We start from the raw sequence: 16,753 nt of genomic DNA, 5'->3' as shown, positions 1-16,753 counted from the left end.
CGCCTTCCAGCTGTGAATCACGGTATTGTGTGGCGGCGGCAGACGGTTTTTTTTTTGGGGGGGGGGGGGAGACTTTTCCTGTGTCGCAGCGCTCGACCTCATGGGCAGCCGAATGTAAGTCCTCAGTGGTAGAGATGGGCAAACTGAAACACGTAACTGTTCCGAAACAAATGAAACAGTACAATGTAATGTTTCGATAAGCTGTTTCGAAACACTGAAACAGTTCCACGTATCGATACACTGTATCGAAACATAGAAACAGTGGCCAAGTCTACTCAGTGGTGGTGTGGCCGATAGTGGACCGTGATGTCAAGTCGCATACGTCAGCGCTCATTTCCACCTGCACAAGTCCTGCGTCTTCGTTCCAACTACCAGATTTTGACGTTGTGTGAGTCTTGTTAAGTTTCGTTGTCTGCATGATTTGAGAACCTGTATCTACTCAGGTTATTCACTAATCTGATCGACTCTATCTTCTTCCATGAATCTGTCTTTTCATAAATCGAGCAATGATATGTTCCATGTGCTTTTCTATCACGTTATCTGTTGTGGACTGACAAGACAGCCAGTCCACAGTGACGGGTAACCGAAAGGCACGCGTTTACACACGCCGGCTGGCGTTAGGTCTGAAACAGGATACGTAATGAATGCTATAAAGAAAAGTACGTAGCTGCTGGAATACTTAACTTTAATCCATCATTTGTATACAGCATTCTTGATGATACAAGTGAGACTCTCTCTAGATATGGTTAATGGCGCCTTGCTAGGTCGTAGCCATGGACTTAGCTGAAGGCTATTCTGACTGTCTCTCGGCAAATGAGAGAAAGGCTTAGTCAGTGTAGTCGCTAGCAAAGTCGTCCGTACAACTGGGGCGAGTGCTCGTAAGTCTCTCTAGACCTGCCGTGTGGTGGCGCTCGGTCTGCGATCACTGACAGTGGCGACACGCGGGTCCGACCTGTACTAATGGACCGCGGCCGATTTAAAGCTACCACCTAGCAAGTGTGGTGTCTGGCGGTGACACCACATTATCGACTCTGTCTCGTAGCTGGATCCAAAGCAGAAGTTTTGTTCTTCTGCAAGTGACACATGTATGCTGATGAGCTGATGTATCTAAGTGTAAAACCAATAAATCTGGAGACGGGCATCGAGAATCTCAGTACTAAACCAGCTGGTCGGGGGTCTCCTTTTTGTACACCTAAGAATTATTTTTGTGTCGGCCACTGCCATTAGTGTTATTATTGTTATTATTATTCCTTTGTTACTATTATCATTATCAGTGGCAGCAGCAGAAGCAGCAGCGGCAGTACAAGTACTGCCAATATTAACTCTATTAGTTCATCGTTAGTATTACTTACTCACATTGACAGAATAGACGTTTCAAGAATTTTAATACTATTTGTCATATTAAAATTGCTATTTCATAGGTAACTAAGATTTTAAAAAGGCACAATATATGAGAAACCCTGATCGATGTTAGACAGGGCCTGATGGCAATCATCAGATCAGTTTAAGTAAATAAAATATAAATACAAGTTCTCAAGTATCATTAACTTCGTAAGCAACACTCAGCGATTAGACTAATGTTTTTTGGATTCGAGCATTCTGAGTGGCTGTAACACGCAGTCACCCGCCGGTGATCGGTTTCTCAAGCTATTCGCTCTGGTTCTCAGGGACCTTTGCAAGGGGAACGACTTTGATAATGATTAACTGATCGATGTGTGCTGAAAGGGCATGTCTTTCCAATTGTCGAGCAGTACTGTGTGGTCTAGTTTGGCGGAATTAGCGCGCTCTGTTGTTACTGCCCTGCCCTATGCGGTGATTCTTCAATGTGATTTATGGGAAGTTTGGGTCCGCCGTTAGTGTGGTCTGTATCGCTTATAGAAACTCTTTGAGTCTGCCCATCTCTGTGTTCCCTGACTGCTCTGTGTTACTTTAATGAAAAAATAAGTTAGCTGTGATCTCTGGATGTGGTAAGAGCTTTTTACTGTTTGGTCTTAATAGTGTTTTTCTTTCCGAAAAGATGGCTAACATTGTTACTCGTCGGTGCAAGCGGTGGGAATGTGATGGTGGTCGCAAGTGCTACTGATGCTGTCGACATTTATGATTAATGTGCTGTTTTACTTACGTTTTAGACTTTGATGTGACTAGATCTATTATACCAGGTGTGCTGTCAGAGAGCTGTGAATTTTTCCGTGTTGGCCCCCTTCGGTGTTGTAGGGCGAGATTCCTTTCTAACACAGGTGAGACTGGTTCTGATCTGCCTTCCTATCACAGTATCACAAGGACGCTCTGTGAGTGTTTTAGGGATTTGGTGTTGAAGCTACAGCCTGAAAGTTAGGAAGATACCATCTCACGCACGCAGACTTCAGAAGAATGCAGCAGTACGGACAGTGATGCAATCAGACAATGATCTCAATGTAGGTTCCACTACACTCCCTACAAAGTAAACGTTATCGCTAACAGAAATTAGCGTACGGATTCATTTGTAACTGTATGTTAGCAAAAAATGAAAATCTTAGATTTTCGTTAGTAAGGTTTATTCTTTCTCTAACTATGACTTCACGACATAACAATGTTAGCAAAATTACGTACAGGATGGTAAAATATGGATACTGGGTGTTCACAACTGTGAATCAAAATTCCTAACTATTATAAAGTTCTTTAATGGTAACTTGGTTGATGACCATGTCTGGGGGTCGATAAATATACAAACAAATTAAATACAATTGGGGCCAGAGATATCAATTACCCTGAAATGCACAACGGAATTACCCAAAACTGCATGGGGTTTGGTAAAGAGCAATCAAAAAGAACCATAAAACAATTAATAACTCTAAAGTGACTGATCAGTCCTTTGCGTTACGTCGGACATTACGTGCTTCTGTTGCAATTAAGCCTGTCAATCGCGAATATGTTTATCTACAGGTCATGGATGAACGCAGAAAAATTCGGAGAGATAGATACAACAGCAGTTATGAGTGTCAATTGAATATCACTTCCTGGCGTGGCGCCAGCAAGTGCGACTACCTTGCGTCAGAGGCGGCAGTGGTGGCTGTCGGCGCGAGTTTTGAATCTGAGAATCTATTCCAAATCTCTCTCAACTGTTAAACACCAGTCTGATACATGTCCTACGTCTACGGTGAAGCTGAGACTCCTATTTATTCCGTAGCTAATAGGCATGGCGCACACAAGTCTGATACATGTCCTACGTCTACGGTGAAGCCGAGACTCCTATTTATTCCCTAGCTAAGTCAATTGGCATCGCGCACGCTATTTGGCTGGAATAGCGCGTATGACGTCCTCAAATCTCTCGCCAGCGTTAACTATCAATGCTCGGTACGATTCTCCATACTAGGAGACTTTGCAGTTTTACTTCTTAAGAGTTAAGACGAGCCAATGAACAAACGTTCACATAATGACTCTCGCAATTCTTAGTGAGACGTGAGTCGCCTTGCTCAAATACTCGACGATTTTCTGCAAGAGAGGAAGTCAATTACCTTGTCTCCAATTTGTCTATATCAAAGTTGGTGGCCACCCGTTTTCTTTTTGGCCAATCAGGAAGTTCATATTTGTTATAACTCCACCCACTAGAGTTTTATGTAGCCTATCACAGGCATTGTTTGTTTCGTAGGGCAGCGTTTAAGTTCTGCTACGTAATAATTCTTGCAGTGGTGTACCGTAGGTCTCTAGAAGAGCGTGGCGTTCCAAAGGATTGGAAAAGGGCACAGGTCATCCCCGTTTTCAAGAAAGGACGTCGAACAGATATGCAAAACTATATACCTATATCTCTAACATCGATCAGTTGTAGAATTTTGGAACACGTATTATGTTCGAGTATAGTGACTTTTCTGGAGACTAGACGTCTACTCTGTAGGAATCAGCATGGGTTTGGAAAAAGACGATCGTGTGTAACCCAGCTCGCGCTATTCGTCCACGAGACTCAGAGGGCCATAGACACGGGTTCCCACGTAGATGCCGTGTTTCTTGACTTCCGCAAGGCATTCGGTACAGTTCCCCACACTCGTTTGATGAACAAAGTAAGAGCATATGGACTATCAGGCCAATTGTGTGATTGGATTGAAGAGTTACTGGCTAGCAGAACGCAGAATGTCATTCTCAATGGAGAGAAGTCTTCCGAAGTAAGAGTGATTTCAGATGTGCCACAGGGGAGTGTGGTAGGACCCTTGCTGTTCACAATATACAAAAATGACCTTGTGGATAACATCGAAGGTTCACTGAGGCTTTTTGCAGATGATGCTGTGGTATATCGAGAGGCTGTAACAATGGAAAATTGTACTGAAATGCAGGAGGATCTGCAACGAATTGACGCATGTTGCAGGGAATGGCAATTGAATCTCAATGTAGACAAGTGGAATGTGCTGCGAATACATAGAAAGGAAGATCCTTTATCATTTACCTACAATATAGCAGGTCAGAAACTGGAAGCAGTTAATTCCATACATTATCTGGGAGTACGCATTAGGAGTGATTTAAAATGAAATGGTCATATAAAGTTGATCGTCGGTAAAACTGATGCCAGGCTGAGTTTCGTTGGAAAAATCCTAAGGAAATGCAATCTGAAAACAAAAGAAAGTATGTTACAGTACACTTGTTCGCCCACTGCTTGAACATTGCTCATCGGTGTGGGATCCGTACCAGATAGCGTTGATAGAAGAGATAGAGAAGATCCAATGGAGAGCAGCGCGCTTCGTTACAGGATCACTTAGTAATCGCGAAAGCGTTACGGAGATGATAGACAAACTCCAGTGGAAAACTCTGCAGGAGAGACGCTCAATAGCTCAGTATGGGCTTTCGTTGAAGTTTCGAGAACATACATTCACCGAGGAGTCAAGCAGTATATTGCTCCCTGCTACGTATATCTCGCTCTCGCGAAGAGACCATGAGGATAAAATCAGAGAGATTAGAGCCCACACAGAGGCATACCGGCAATCTTTCTTTCCACGAACAATACGAGACTGGAATAGAAGCAAGAACCGATAGAGGTACTCAAGGTACCCTCAGCCACACACCGTCATGTGGCTTGCGGAGTATGGATGTAGATGTAGATAAACAGTATTTTCACGTGAGTTTTAACAAAGGTGGCTACAATGAGTCACCAATGTTTTGGGCTTCTCTAGATGTCCATGGCCCTGCAGAAAAACTTTCCGAAGGATCGTCATTCAAAGAAGCGACGAGGGCTCCTTTTGCCGGCGGCCTCCGCAGTGGCCGCGTCTTCTCATTGTGTGTGCTAGGTATCCCATGGCGAGGGTTCCAGCTGTCTGGGACGGTGTAGTATTATAAAATTGTCCTTTCCTTCAGAACCGCGTCAGATAGCTCGGTTTGGGGAAATTACTTAAGTGCAGTTACTACTGTTAGTGCTGGTTGTTTTAATTCACAGATTTTCGGTTTGTTTATACATTTCGGTTTGCCTATCAATAAAATTCATACATTTTCACATAACTTTGTCGTGTGACATATCGAGTTAATCAGCGTTGTTTCAGGAATTCAATGTAAAGTGTGTTATTTGTTTCACACCTAAGATATCCCCACCCTGTCGAGATAATTTTTGCACTGAAGTTAGACAATGGTTGAGGCGTTGTCTATGTCAGTCAAAAATTATAATTTTTCTGAAGCTTTGAATACTGGTCAGCCACTTGGTCTACTCCTAATTTTTTCATTCTACTGGTTTTTATACGTTAATTTTTAACATGATTAACATTTTTATTGATTTAATGGTCTCCCTTAAATGAGGACTATAAGTTTTATACTGATATCAATTTCTTTCTCTTGTTGATTTAAATTAATTTGTGTATTTTTGATTTTAGGTTTTACATGAAAGATGAGGAGCCTCTTACATTTAACCTTTAATACTATTTTCTCAACCACTTAATTTTAAAATCAGCTTAAAAAGTTAAATAATTTAAACATAATCCCAAACATTTTGCTGTTAGTTTTTGAAAAATTATGATTCTAACATCTAACGTAAGCATCAAAATAATTCTTTAGCAAATCCTACTCATATCAAAATTTTAAAAGGTTCTATATTGATTTACACAAATTCCAAAAATATTCTAGTCACAAACAATATTCATAGACACATATTATTCTAAAAATATTACTCAAACAGACAATGTGGTTAATAAGAAATGTTGCATTGATAATTATGGATGAATACAATTTTAAAATAGTTCACTCATAGACAGTAAATTAACTTTACAAAAATGTTATCTTTAAGATACAACATAAATGAACAAGTTTCCTGTTTAAGCACATTATTCTACTTAACATTATAAGTATATAAAACATTTCTTTGAAATAGGTTTCTCCTGCATTGCTCATGAAACAAAGTTTATGAAATGACTGTTACACAGTTCGTTTTCAGGCACTTATACATACTGTATAGAGAGATGTAAGTTGTATCAAATAGTTACGAATACATCGAAGTCCCATGTTAATTGTTGTGCTTGTTGCAGCTTTTTCAGTGTTGGTTCTACCACTATTTTCACGCGATATCTATGAATGTTTTTGCTTGATGTTGGCGACAAATGTCTTTGCTCGAAGCTGAAGGAGTTTTGTGAGATGCTTCTTGGCAAACATTTGGGTGGGCAGCATCGTTCTTCGACGAGTTTTGGAAGAGGATGTGGCCTTAGTTTGGTGTGACCCTCATCATAATGCAGGGTTTGAAAGCCTTATCTGCCCGCCTTCTTTCGGTCCTTCCTGTCTTTGTTCGACTTTGTGACACCGGTTTCTTTGATGGTAATTTGTCAGCCTGCTTGTTCTCCAATACCCATTGCGATTACCGTTATTATTGCCATTCCTGGGTGGATAATCGTTTTATTGTTGGAATCTATTGTGACTTGTTTGCGCGATTCGTAATAGCTGACATTCCTTCGTGCGGTCTCCGGCGCATTTCGCGGTCTTTCATTCACGTTTTCACAAGGGTTTCACGTTTTTGTTGCGTCATCTTCCGAGAATATGGATTCTAGTTCTCTCAAAATTCAGTTGAAGGCTTCAATGTCATTGCCTCCACATCCTACTAGAGAGTGTTGGTATTTTAGTGGCAGCTCCATGGTACACAATTTAATCAATTCTCCATCGCTGTATAGCACGTCCAAACACTGGTTTTTCTTTGCCATTGCTTCGAAAAATATTACAGGGCTATACTCTTCGGAATTCTCGTAGTATGGATTTTGTAGTAGTTCATTCTTCACACTACTTTGCGCTTCACTCGACCAGTAGCGTGAGAGAAACTTATGTCTGAAATCTTCATATGATTGACATGTAGCTGCTACGATTTGCACCATTTTTGCTACTCTTCCAGAAAAATAGGCACATATAAAGTCTAGTTTGTGCGCAAGTGTCCAATGTTCTGGTAGTCCTACTCTGAACTGATCAGTGAAGGTTCGTGGATGCAGTGAGTTTCCTTCACGGAAATGCTGAAACTTCCTTACAAATGGTTCAAATGGCTCTGAGCACTATGGGACTCAACATCTGAGGTCATCAGTCCCCTAGAACTTTGAACTATTTAAACCTAACTAACCTAAGGACATCACACACATCCATGCCCGAGGCAGAATTCGAACCTGCGACCGTAGCAGTCGCGCGGTTCCGGACTACAGCGCCTAGAACCGCATGGCCACCACGGCCGGCAACTTCCTTACAGTGAGGAAATGATAGTTGTCGTACCTCTTCATAGTACTGTACGAAGTTCGAGAGTTCTCGCTGCTTCTGTTCCCGGTCATGTCACGTGTCAGTGTTTCAGGTTATGGAAAATCCATTGGATATTGCCCACTGTAACTTTCGCGTATTCTTGCATGATGTCTTGGTGGTGCCGTCTGCTCTTCGTGAGTTTCGAAACGTGCCTGTGGCTTCGCAGGTGGTCGGTTATTGCGTGATTTCTCCCCCGCCTGTGATTGGAGTTGTATTTGCGTGAAATCTTTTTACATTCCTTGTGAAACTCTTGCCTTTCTGGTAGCGTTATTGCCTCGGAAGTTGTTACCGATTCAGAGCAGGTATGATCTTGATCATTTCGCTCTTGTATCGTTCGCAACAGATCTTCTGCGAGTTTTTCGAATTGATTCTTCGTTTTTGCTTCTATTCTCACGATACGAGTATCGTGTCTCTTGAGAACCGCTTTCGTGATGCGTTTTGCAAGGTACTATCTTCAACTATTTGTTGTGCTGTGCCTGCTGCTTGGAGTGTAATTAGGTTAACCTGTTTGGTTATCACTGCAGTTTCACCGTGAGTATCATCCCGTAATGTTTTAATTTCAGTGTGTGTGACGTCACTCAACGTCTTTATTTCAGTCTCGGTGTCATCCCGCAATGACTGCACACCCACTTGGACCTTATCAATATCTGTTCTTAATGGCGTGTGACCTATTATTAAATTTTCTGTCACGTCTTGGGAGTCTTTTGCCTCTTCCTCAATGTGACGTAATTGTTCTTTGATCTCCATTTTCCCGCAGTTGTTTCGTTGTTTCTGCGTTCTTCTCACGTGTCTGTTGTAGCAGTTGTCTCGCTGTACCCGCATTCTGCTCACGTGTCTGTTGTTTTATCTGTTTTTTATCGTTATGATGTGCGTTAATTGCTGGAGAACTTCCAACAAATTGATGGCTCCTACTACCTCTTCTTCCAACGCGCTTCGTTGTAGGTGTACATTCTCGTGTCTGTCTGCAACTGATTGCAGTGAACCATATGGTGACACATTTCGACTCGGGGCGTCTTATTACATGTACTATGGGTTCTAGGTACTCGAGACGTTCCTCATCTTTCGCGCCTGTGGTCGCCGCTTACGACGAATTGTTGCTCAGTATTTACGTCCTGCACCCCCTCATCTATTTCTCGCTTCATTGAGCGATCATACGACCTTACTCGTTTCATAAAACTTCTATCATTCAGCCTATCTCTACTGTTTCTAATTCACTTGAGACAATAACACGACTGCACGACCATCACTTACAAGCGTGGACGGAACCAAATCAACTACGCTGTTTCAGACACCTGTGCACTTTCAACAAAAACTTAAAGCTGACAATGGCATTACAACTGTACTCTGGGGATACTGCGTACATTTCTCAGTGCATTGTACGTCTCTATCTCCCTATTGACTTATCAGTCACTAATATTTACCATTGGTTGATACAGCAAAAAGATTTATTACGATAATTTTTAAGAAGATATTATTTTTTTGTCCTAGTAATTACATAAGGATGACCACCTCACCATGATATTTTATCATTCTGGCAGGATGACCATTATCTATCATGAGTGAGACTAGTTCTGATCTGTCTTCCTACTACAACTGCGCAAGGTCAATGTGTGAGTGTTTTAGGAATGTGGTGTTGAACAAAGGGGCCTGCAAGGTAGGAAGATACGATCTCACGCATGCAGAGTTTAGAAGAGTGCAGAAGTACGGACAGTGATGTAATCAGACAGTGATCTCAACGTTGGTTCCACTGCACTCCCTGTAGAAGAAACACTATCGCAAACAGAAATTACTGTACAGATTCAGGTGTAATTACATGTTAGCAAAAATGAAAATCTTAGATTTTCTTTATTAAGGTCTATTTTTTCCCAAGTATACCTTCGTAACACAGCAATGTTAGCAAAATTATGTACAGGATGGTAAAATATTGATACTGGGTGCTCACAACTGTGTAAGGTTCTTTTATGGTAAGATGGTTGGTGACCATCACTGGAGGTTATAAATATACAAACAAATTAAATACAATTGAGACCAGAGATATCAGTTACGCTAGAATGCACAATTAAGTTGCTAAAATTAAATGGGGGTAGGTAAAGACAAACAAAAAGAAGTTGAAACGTCCCCTTTGAACATTTATACACGACTGTGCTTAAACTGACACACAATATTTTTAGCGCAACGCAATCTGACTATCAAAGATTCCTGCAAAAGAATGACCCTGACTAACTTTAACCTATACCTTTCAGAAATCACTTACCTCACAAAAATCTTCATTACTCGAACTACTGCAATACAGCGAGCGCCACTACTGCCAGCTAAATAAAAGATTCAAACTACGGAAGGCACTAACTACTGATAGGGATAGTTAGCATATGAAAGATATTAATAGAGAACAAACAATTATTTACCTTAATAGTCATAATATATATAGCAGTTCATGACAAATTACAAAACTCCGCCATCTCTCTCCCCACATCCACCACTGCTGGCGGCTCGCCTCGAACTGCGCAACGCTACGCGCTGTTCACATCCAGCTGCCACTGCCCAACACTACAATGGCAGACAACAATGCAAACTAGCCACAGACTGCACACAGCACAGCCAGTGATTTTCATACAGAGCGCTACGTAACGTTGCCAATAAGAAAACATAAACAGCCTACTTACAACGTACACAATTACAACAATTCATAACTCTACAGTGACTGATCAGTCTTTTTTGTTAGATCGGACATCTTGCATTTCTGTTGCAATTATGCCTGACAATCGTGAATATGTTTAACTACAGGTCATGGTTGACTGTACGAAGATTTGGAGAGATGGAGACGACAGCAGTTCTGAGTGTCAATTGAATATCAGTTGCTGGTGTGGTGCAAGGGTGTGTGATTACCTTGCGTCGGCAGCGGCAGTGGCGGCTGACGGTGCGAACTGTGAATCTGAGAATCTATTCTAAATCTCTCTCGACTGTTAAATACCAGTCTGAGACTCTTATTTATTTCCTGGCTAAGTTAACTGGCATGGTGCATGCTATTTGGCTTGAATAGCGCGTACGTTGTTGCCCTCAAATCGCTCGTAAGAGTTAACTGTCGGTGCTCGGTGCGATTCTCCATGCTTTGCAGTTTAACTCCCTACGTGTTAAGGCGAGCTTCTGAACAAGTGTTCACGTAATGACTCTCGCAGTTGTCTCGTTGCAGCGCCAGTCGCTTTGCTCAAACACTCGACGATTCTCTGCAAGAGAGGAAGCCAATTACTCTGTCTGCAATTTGTCTATATCAAAGGGGGTGGCCACCCATTTTCTTTCTCGCCAGTCAGAGCGTTCGTACTTGTTATGGCTCCACACACTAGAGTTTTCTGTAGCCCATCACAGGCGTCGTTTCTTCCGTAGGGCAGAATTAAACTTCTGCTACGTAATACTGAGATAAACAGCTTTTTCTTTCATGCGACGTTTGATGCAGGTGGCTACAATGAGTCACCAGTGTTTTGAGTTTGGTTTCTTCTGACGTTTATTTGCGATCTCTTTCCATGTTTCTGCAGAAATGCTTTCTGAAGGGTCGTCTTTTAAAAGCAGTGAAAGGCGCTGCTTTCGCTGGCGGCCTACGCAGCGGCTGCAGCATTGCACTGTGTCTGCTAGGTGTCCTGTGGTGAGGGTTGGAGCTGCTTGGGACGACGTGCTGTCATAAAATTTTTCTGTCTCTCAGAACTGTGTCTTGTAGCTCAGGTTCTGGAAATTACTTAAGTGGAATTACTATTGTGATTCTTTGTTGTTTATATTCACAAAATGTCAATTTGTTGCTATGCTTCACTTTGTCTATCAATAAAATTCATACATTTCACATAAATATGTCGTGTGACACATCGATTTAACCACAATTGTCTCAGGAATTCAATATAAGGTGTGTTATTTGTTTGACACTTTACACCTTGCCTGATTTTGGAGTCTGATTATATCTGCATGTCCCTTTTACTGGTATTTGACCGTTATGTGAGTAACAAAACCAAGGAAGCATATAATTATTTTAAATCTATTTAAACTATTTTTGTAGCTTGGTTATATTATTATACCTATCACTGGTTCTTGCCTGCGTTTATATTCTACTATTCCTGAATTTTTAGCTTAGTCTGCTAATTGCACTTTGCCAGCTGTTGTTATACCTTATTCTGGATTGCTTGTTCAGGCAGCTATTTGCTGGAAGTGTATTCTTGCACTAATTGTCGCATGACAGTTGTTTTGCTGATGATCAGGTACTGTTCTTATGGTCTGTGCATGCAACTGGTCGGATTTGACAAGAGTGAGCATACCGGCGGCACGATGTTACTTTCCAGCATTTGGGATTCGCCACTGCCGTTACCTTATGTAAATCTGCTCTATGGCCTGGAGATTGCTGGTTAAGTTAAGCCTTGTCTTCATTGGTTCGTGTGGGCGTAAATCTTTTCAAAGTCTGCGTGTTTTTTGCCTTTCGGCTTGGATCCTTCTGGTGCTGGTGCTGTATCAAGTTTTCCCTAGTCAGCCGGACCACGTGTTGGCCCTTGTATTTGCTTGAATTTGTCAGCTCTCTCAAAGTACCATGTTAAATATTGGTGTGTAATTTAAAACCGTTCTGTTAGCTCGGGACATTTAAATTTGTTTAAAAATAGTGCTAATCGTTGTTACATTTGACTTTTAAGAACCTTGGTTTAAGTTAAATTCGGTTTGTAGTTTAAAAAATGTTCTCTTTGCTTGCGACATTTAAATTTATTTAATCATTTTTACTAAGTTTGTGATACTCATTGTTACATTTGACTCTTAAAAACCTTACTATAAATTTGTCAAGTCTCTTAAAGGACGGGGTTAAATTTTGGTCCGCAACTTAAAACCATTCTCTTAGATTGTACATTTAAATTTGTTTAAATACATACATCAAAAAAATCTTTGTATCACCTCGGTTTCGAGAGTTCCAGAACCTGTACAGAAAATTGGAATAGAGATCAACATAAACATCATTTCTGCGCTTTTCATTGTTCACGAAAATCACACAGTGCATGTTCTACCACCATACACCGAGACCTTCAGAGATAGTGGTGCAGATTGCTTTACACACCGGTACATCTAGTACCCAGTAGCACGTCCTCTTGCATTGATGCATGCCTGTATTCGTCGTGGCATACTATCCACAAGTTCATCGAGGCACTGTTGGTCCAGATTGCCTCAATCCTCAACGGTGATTCGGCGTAGATCCCTCAGAGTGGTTGGTGGGTCACATCATCGATAAACAGCCCTTGTCAACTCTACACCAGGCATGTTCGATATGGGTCATGTCTGGAGAACATGCTGGCCATGTCATTCACAAGATGTACACGATGCAGGCGCGAATTGTCGTCCATGAAGATGAATGCCTCGCCAATATGTTGCTGATATACTTACACTATCGGTCAGAGGATACCATTCCCGTATCGTACAGCCGTTACGGCGCCTTCCATGACCACCAGCGGCGTATGTCGGCCCCACATAATGGCACCGCAAAACAGCAGGGAACCTACACCTTGCTACACTCGCTGGACAGTCTGTCTAAGGTGTTCAGCCTGACCGGGTTGGCTCCAAGCACGTCTGTGACGATTGTCTGGTTGAAGGCATATGCGACACTCGTTGGTGAAGAGAACGTGATGCCAATCCTGGGCGGTCCATTTGGCATGTTGTTGGGCCCATCTGTATTGCTCTGCATGGTGTCTTGGTTGCAAAGATGGACACTCGCCATGGACGCCGGGAGTGTAGTTGCGCATCATGTAGCCTATTGCGCACAGTTTGAGCTGTAACACGACGTCCTGTGGCTGCACGAAAAGCATTACTCAACATGGTGGCGTTGCTGTCAGGGTTCCAGTATCCGCAGGCAGCGGTCATCCACTGCAGTAGTAGACTTTGGGCGGCCTGAGCGAGTCATATCATCGTCAGTTCCTCTGTGTCTCCTCCATGTCCGAACAACATCGCTTTGGTTCACTCCGAGACGCCTGGACACTTCCCTTGTTGAGAGCCCTTCCCGGGACAATGTAACACTGCCGACGCGATCGAACCGCGGTACTGACCGTCTAGGCATGGTTGAACTACAGACAACACAAGCCATGTTCCTCCTCGCTGGTGGAATGACTGGAACTGATGGGCTGTCGGACCCCTTCGTCTAAGGGCGCTGCTCATGCATGGTTGTTTACGTCTTTGGGCAGGTTTAGTGACATCTCTTAACAGTCAAAGGGACTGTGTCTGTGATACAATATCCACAGTCAACGTCTATCTTCAGGAGTTCTGGGAACTGGAGTAATGGAAAACTGTTTTTGATGTGTGCATTTTACCTGTCGCTAATTTTAAGCCCATTGTTTCATTTGACCCTCAAAAATTTTGATTTAAATTGGTCAGGTCTCTTAAATGACCATGTTAAATCTTGTATATGTAATTTAAAAGCCTCGTGTTAGCCTGGAACATTTAAGGTATCATATTTGCTTAAACATTTTGCTATCGTTGTTAAATTGGTTAAGCCATCGTGCTCCTTTGAATTTAAAGCATTCCACTAACTGTTTTAAGAACTGCTCGTTTCTAAAAGATAATATGTGTTTTACTTTTGTTGCTTTAAAAGAAGTCTTTGATAACGGTGAATCACTTGGCAAAATAATGAATGATGTCATAACCTGGGGCCACCCCTTCCATGAATTTCTCTTAACCTCGCTTGCTGTAGCTCCTTCTCCAAACCTCGCTTGCTGTAGCTCTGTTACGTTGTAAGGACACGACAGATTTCCTACCTCATCTTGCATAACCCGGGCTTGTGCTCCATATCTAATCTCCGCGCTGTCGATGGGGCGTTAAGCGCTAAACTTCCTTCCTCCCTTTGAAGTAATGGTTGCCAGTAATGCAAATATTGTGATCTGTTGTACCTGTGTCTTGGCGGCAGACCCTCATGGTTTGCGTCGCTTGCCTCATGGTGACGTAACTGTACATTTCTGTTGCAGTAATTTTTGTCCATAGATAATCAAGTTGAACAATAAACCTACAATCAATCTTTTATTTTACTTGTAAATTATTATTGTACACTTCGCTTGTCAGCAGCAGCTGTTTACGTACAAAGTGAGTATTGACTGCACAGCCTTCCCCTAACTTTGAAACAGCTTCTGTACTCGTTTCATTAGTTTACTTGTAGTAGTCTCGGATTTAGAGTACCCTTGACAACTGTCCCAAGTGTTGATTTTATCACTTCTGCTCATGTAATCCCAGTCCAGGTCTGTCCTCTGCTACCGTCCAATTCACATTAGTGTGGCAACTGTTTGGCCAGGTGACTCTACCCGCGTTCCATTCTGTGATGCATGAAGATCACATAGGGACTGACAGCAACAGACATGATGCGTACCATTCATATGCTGATCAGAGGACTGCAATACTCTTCTGAACAATACATTTTCATTACAGTATTTCTGTAATCAGACACATACATCGAAGGCAGACCGAGTTCAGAGGCAACTTCAGGTATCCATTCACAAATAAAGAATTTTAAACATACGCATTAGTAAAAATGTGTAGGGAACGTCTGAGGAGTTGGACGACACGGACAGCTTGAAATAAAAATATTTGTTACTTTAATTTTTATATTTTATGACATAATATTTTGAAAAAATTTCCTATGCCGTACCAGGTCCTTACAAGGTAATTGCTTTAGTTAGACAAATGATCCCATTAGTTTCTGTTGTGCTGTGAGGCATAGAGAAGGTAAAAAGAGACTGCTGATCGAAGCGTAACGAGACTGGGAAGTGCTGGAGTTGTTGAATCATGAAAATATAGAAAATAAAAGACCGCAATCGGTCAACTTATCACTATGGACAACATGCAACTTTTTTGGAGAAATTATATGTTGACAATTATGCTATGCAACTATTTCCTGAAACGGATGCTTTAGAAGTACTTTTCTCTCTCTCTTTCTTTCTTTTCTTTTCTTTTCTTTTTTTTTTAAATCTTCAGTAATATGAGTGCCAACAATTTTTCTGCTGCGCCAACAAATTCATCTTACAATAGCTCTACCAGTTATTTGCAGTTTTCCGATTATTTGTTGAATGTGTCTCGATCTCCGTCTTCCTCTACAATTTTTACCTTCAACAACTATCACTATAGTTCAATTCTTTTATCTTCGCGGCTCGCGCATGCCCGCCCAGACGCGGGAGATTGCTGCGTTGCCAGTTGCACACGACGCGCGCGCCAATAGAAGCAGCGCCATAGTATAGCATAGTTCGCAAGCTTACGTTTAGGGGGGAGCGCGTAGTTCATGAAGTAAACTGTAAAGCCACCACGGCCGCATTAACCCTTTCGCTGCTACAAAGACGTGCTCCCTGCATTCCGCGCTGTGCGCGATTTAGTCACTGCACTGCTCACCTTTGCAGACACATCGTGTTCAAAATTTCGTGCAATGGTTTACTACATTTAATGCTGCATAATAACTGCGTTGAACATCGAAACAAAATTAAGTCATTTATGGGGGGAAGGTATCAGTCAAGAAGACGTGTAAAAATCAAATTTTTGGGCCAAATAGTTTTTGTGAAATCGAATGATAAGTGTGTCAAAGCAGTGGGAACACCATGTGTCTGCACAGGCGAGTAGTGCAGTGATGACAAAATCGCGCACAGCGCGGAATGCGGCGAGCACGTGTCTGCAGCAGCGAAAGGGTTAATGAAGAGACAAAGCACTAGAAATTTCAAAAAATTGCATTCAAACGAATATAATTCATGAAGTAAGGCATTTCGATATTGTTTTTAAATAATGAAAATATTAAGCACTGCACAAGGTTTGAACTCTAACCTTTCGCATAGGATCGCAACACCTTAACCGTTACGCTAACGCACCTCGACTCACTACGTCCCTTCATGAGTGACTACATAACGCTATGATGACTATAACACGTCACGCAAAATACTGACAAACACTGTTGGTATGACTATGAATTACTCACGCTTCGTCGAAGTACAATAGGAAATAAACAATTACCGCTGTTCTATATTGCGAAAAAGCGGTTCGTGAGAGTGATACGAACACCTTTCCTTGCTATCGC

The sequence above is a fragment of the Schistocerca cancellata genome, chromosome 7 (assembly GCF_023864275.1).
Source record: "Schistocerca cancellata isolate TAMUIC-IGC-003103 chromosome 7, iqSchCanc2.1, whole genome shotgun sequence".
Classification (NCBI taxonomy): Eukaryota; Metazoa; Arthropoda; class Insecta; order Orthoptera; family Acrididae; genus Schistocerca; species Schistocerca cancellata.
This window is presented reverse-complemented; position numbering follows the sequence as displayed.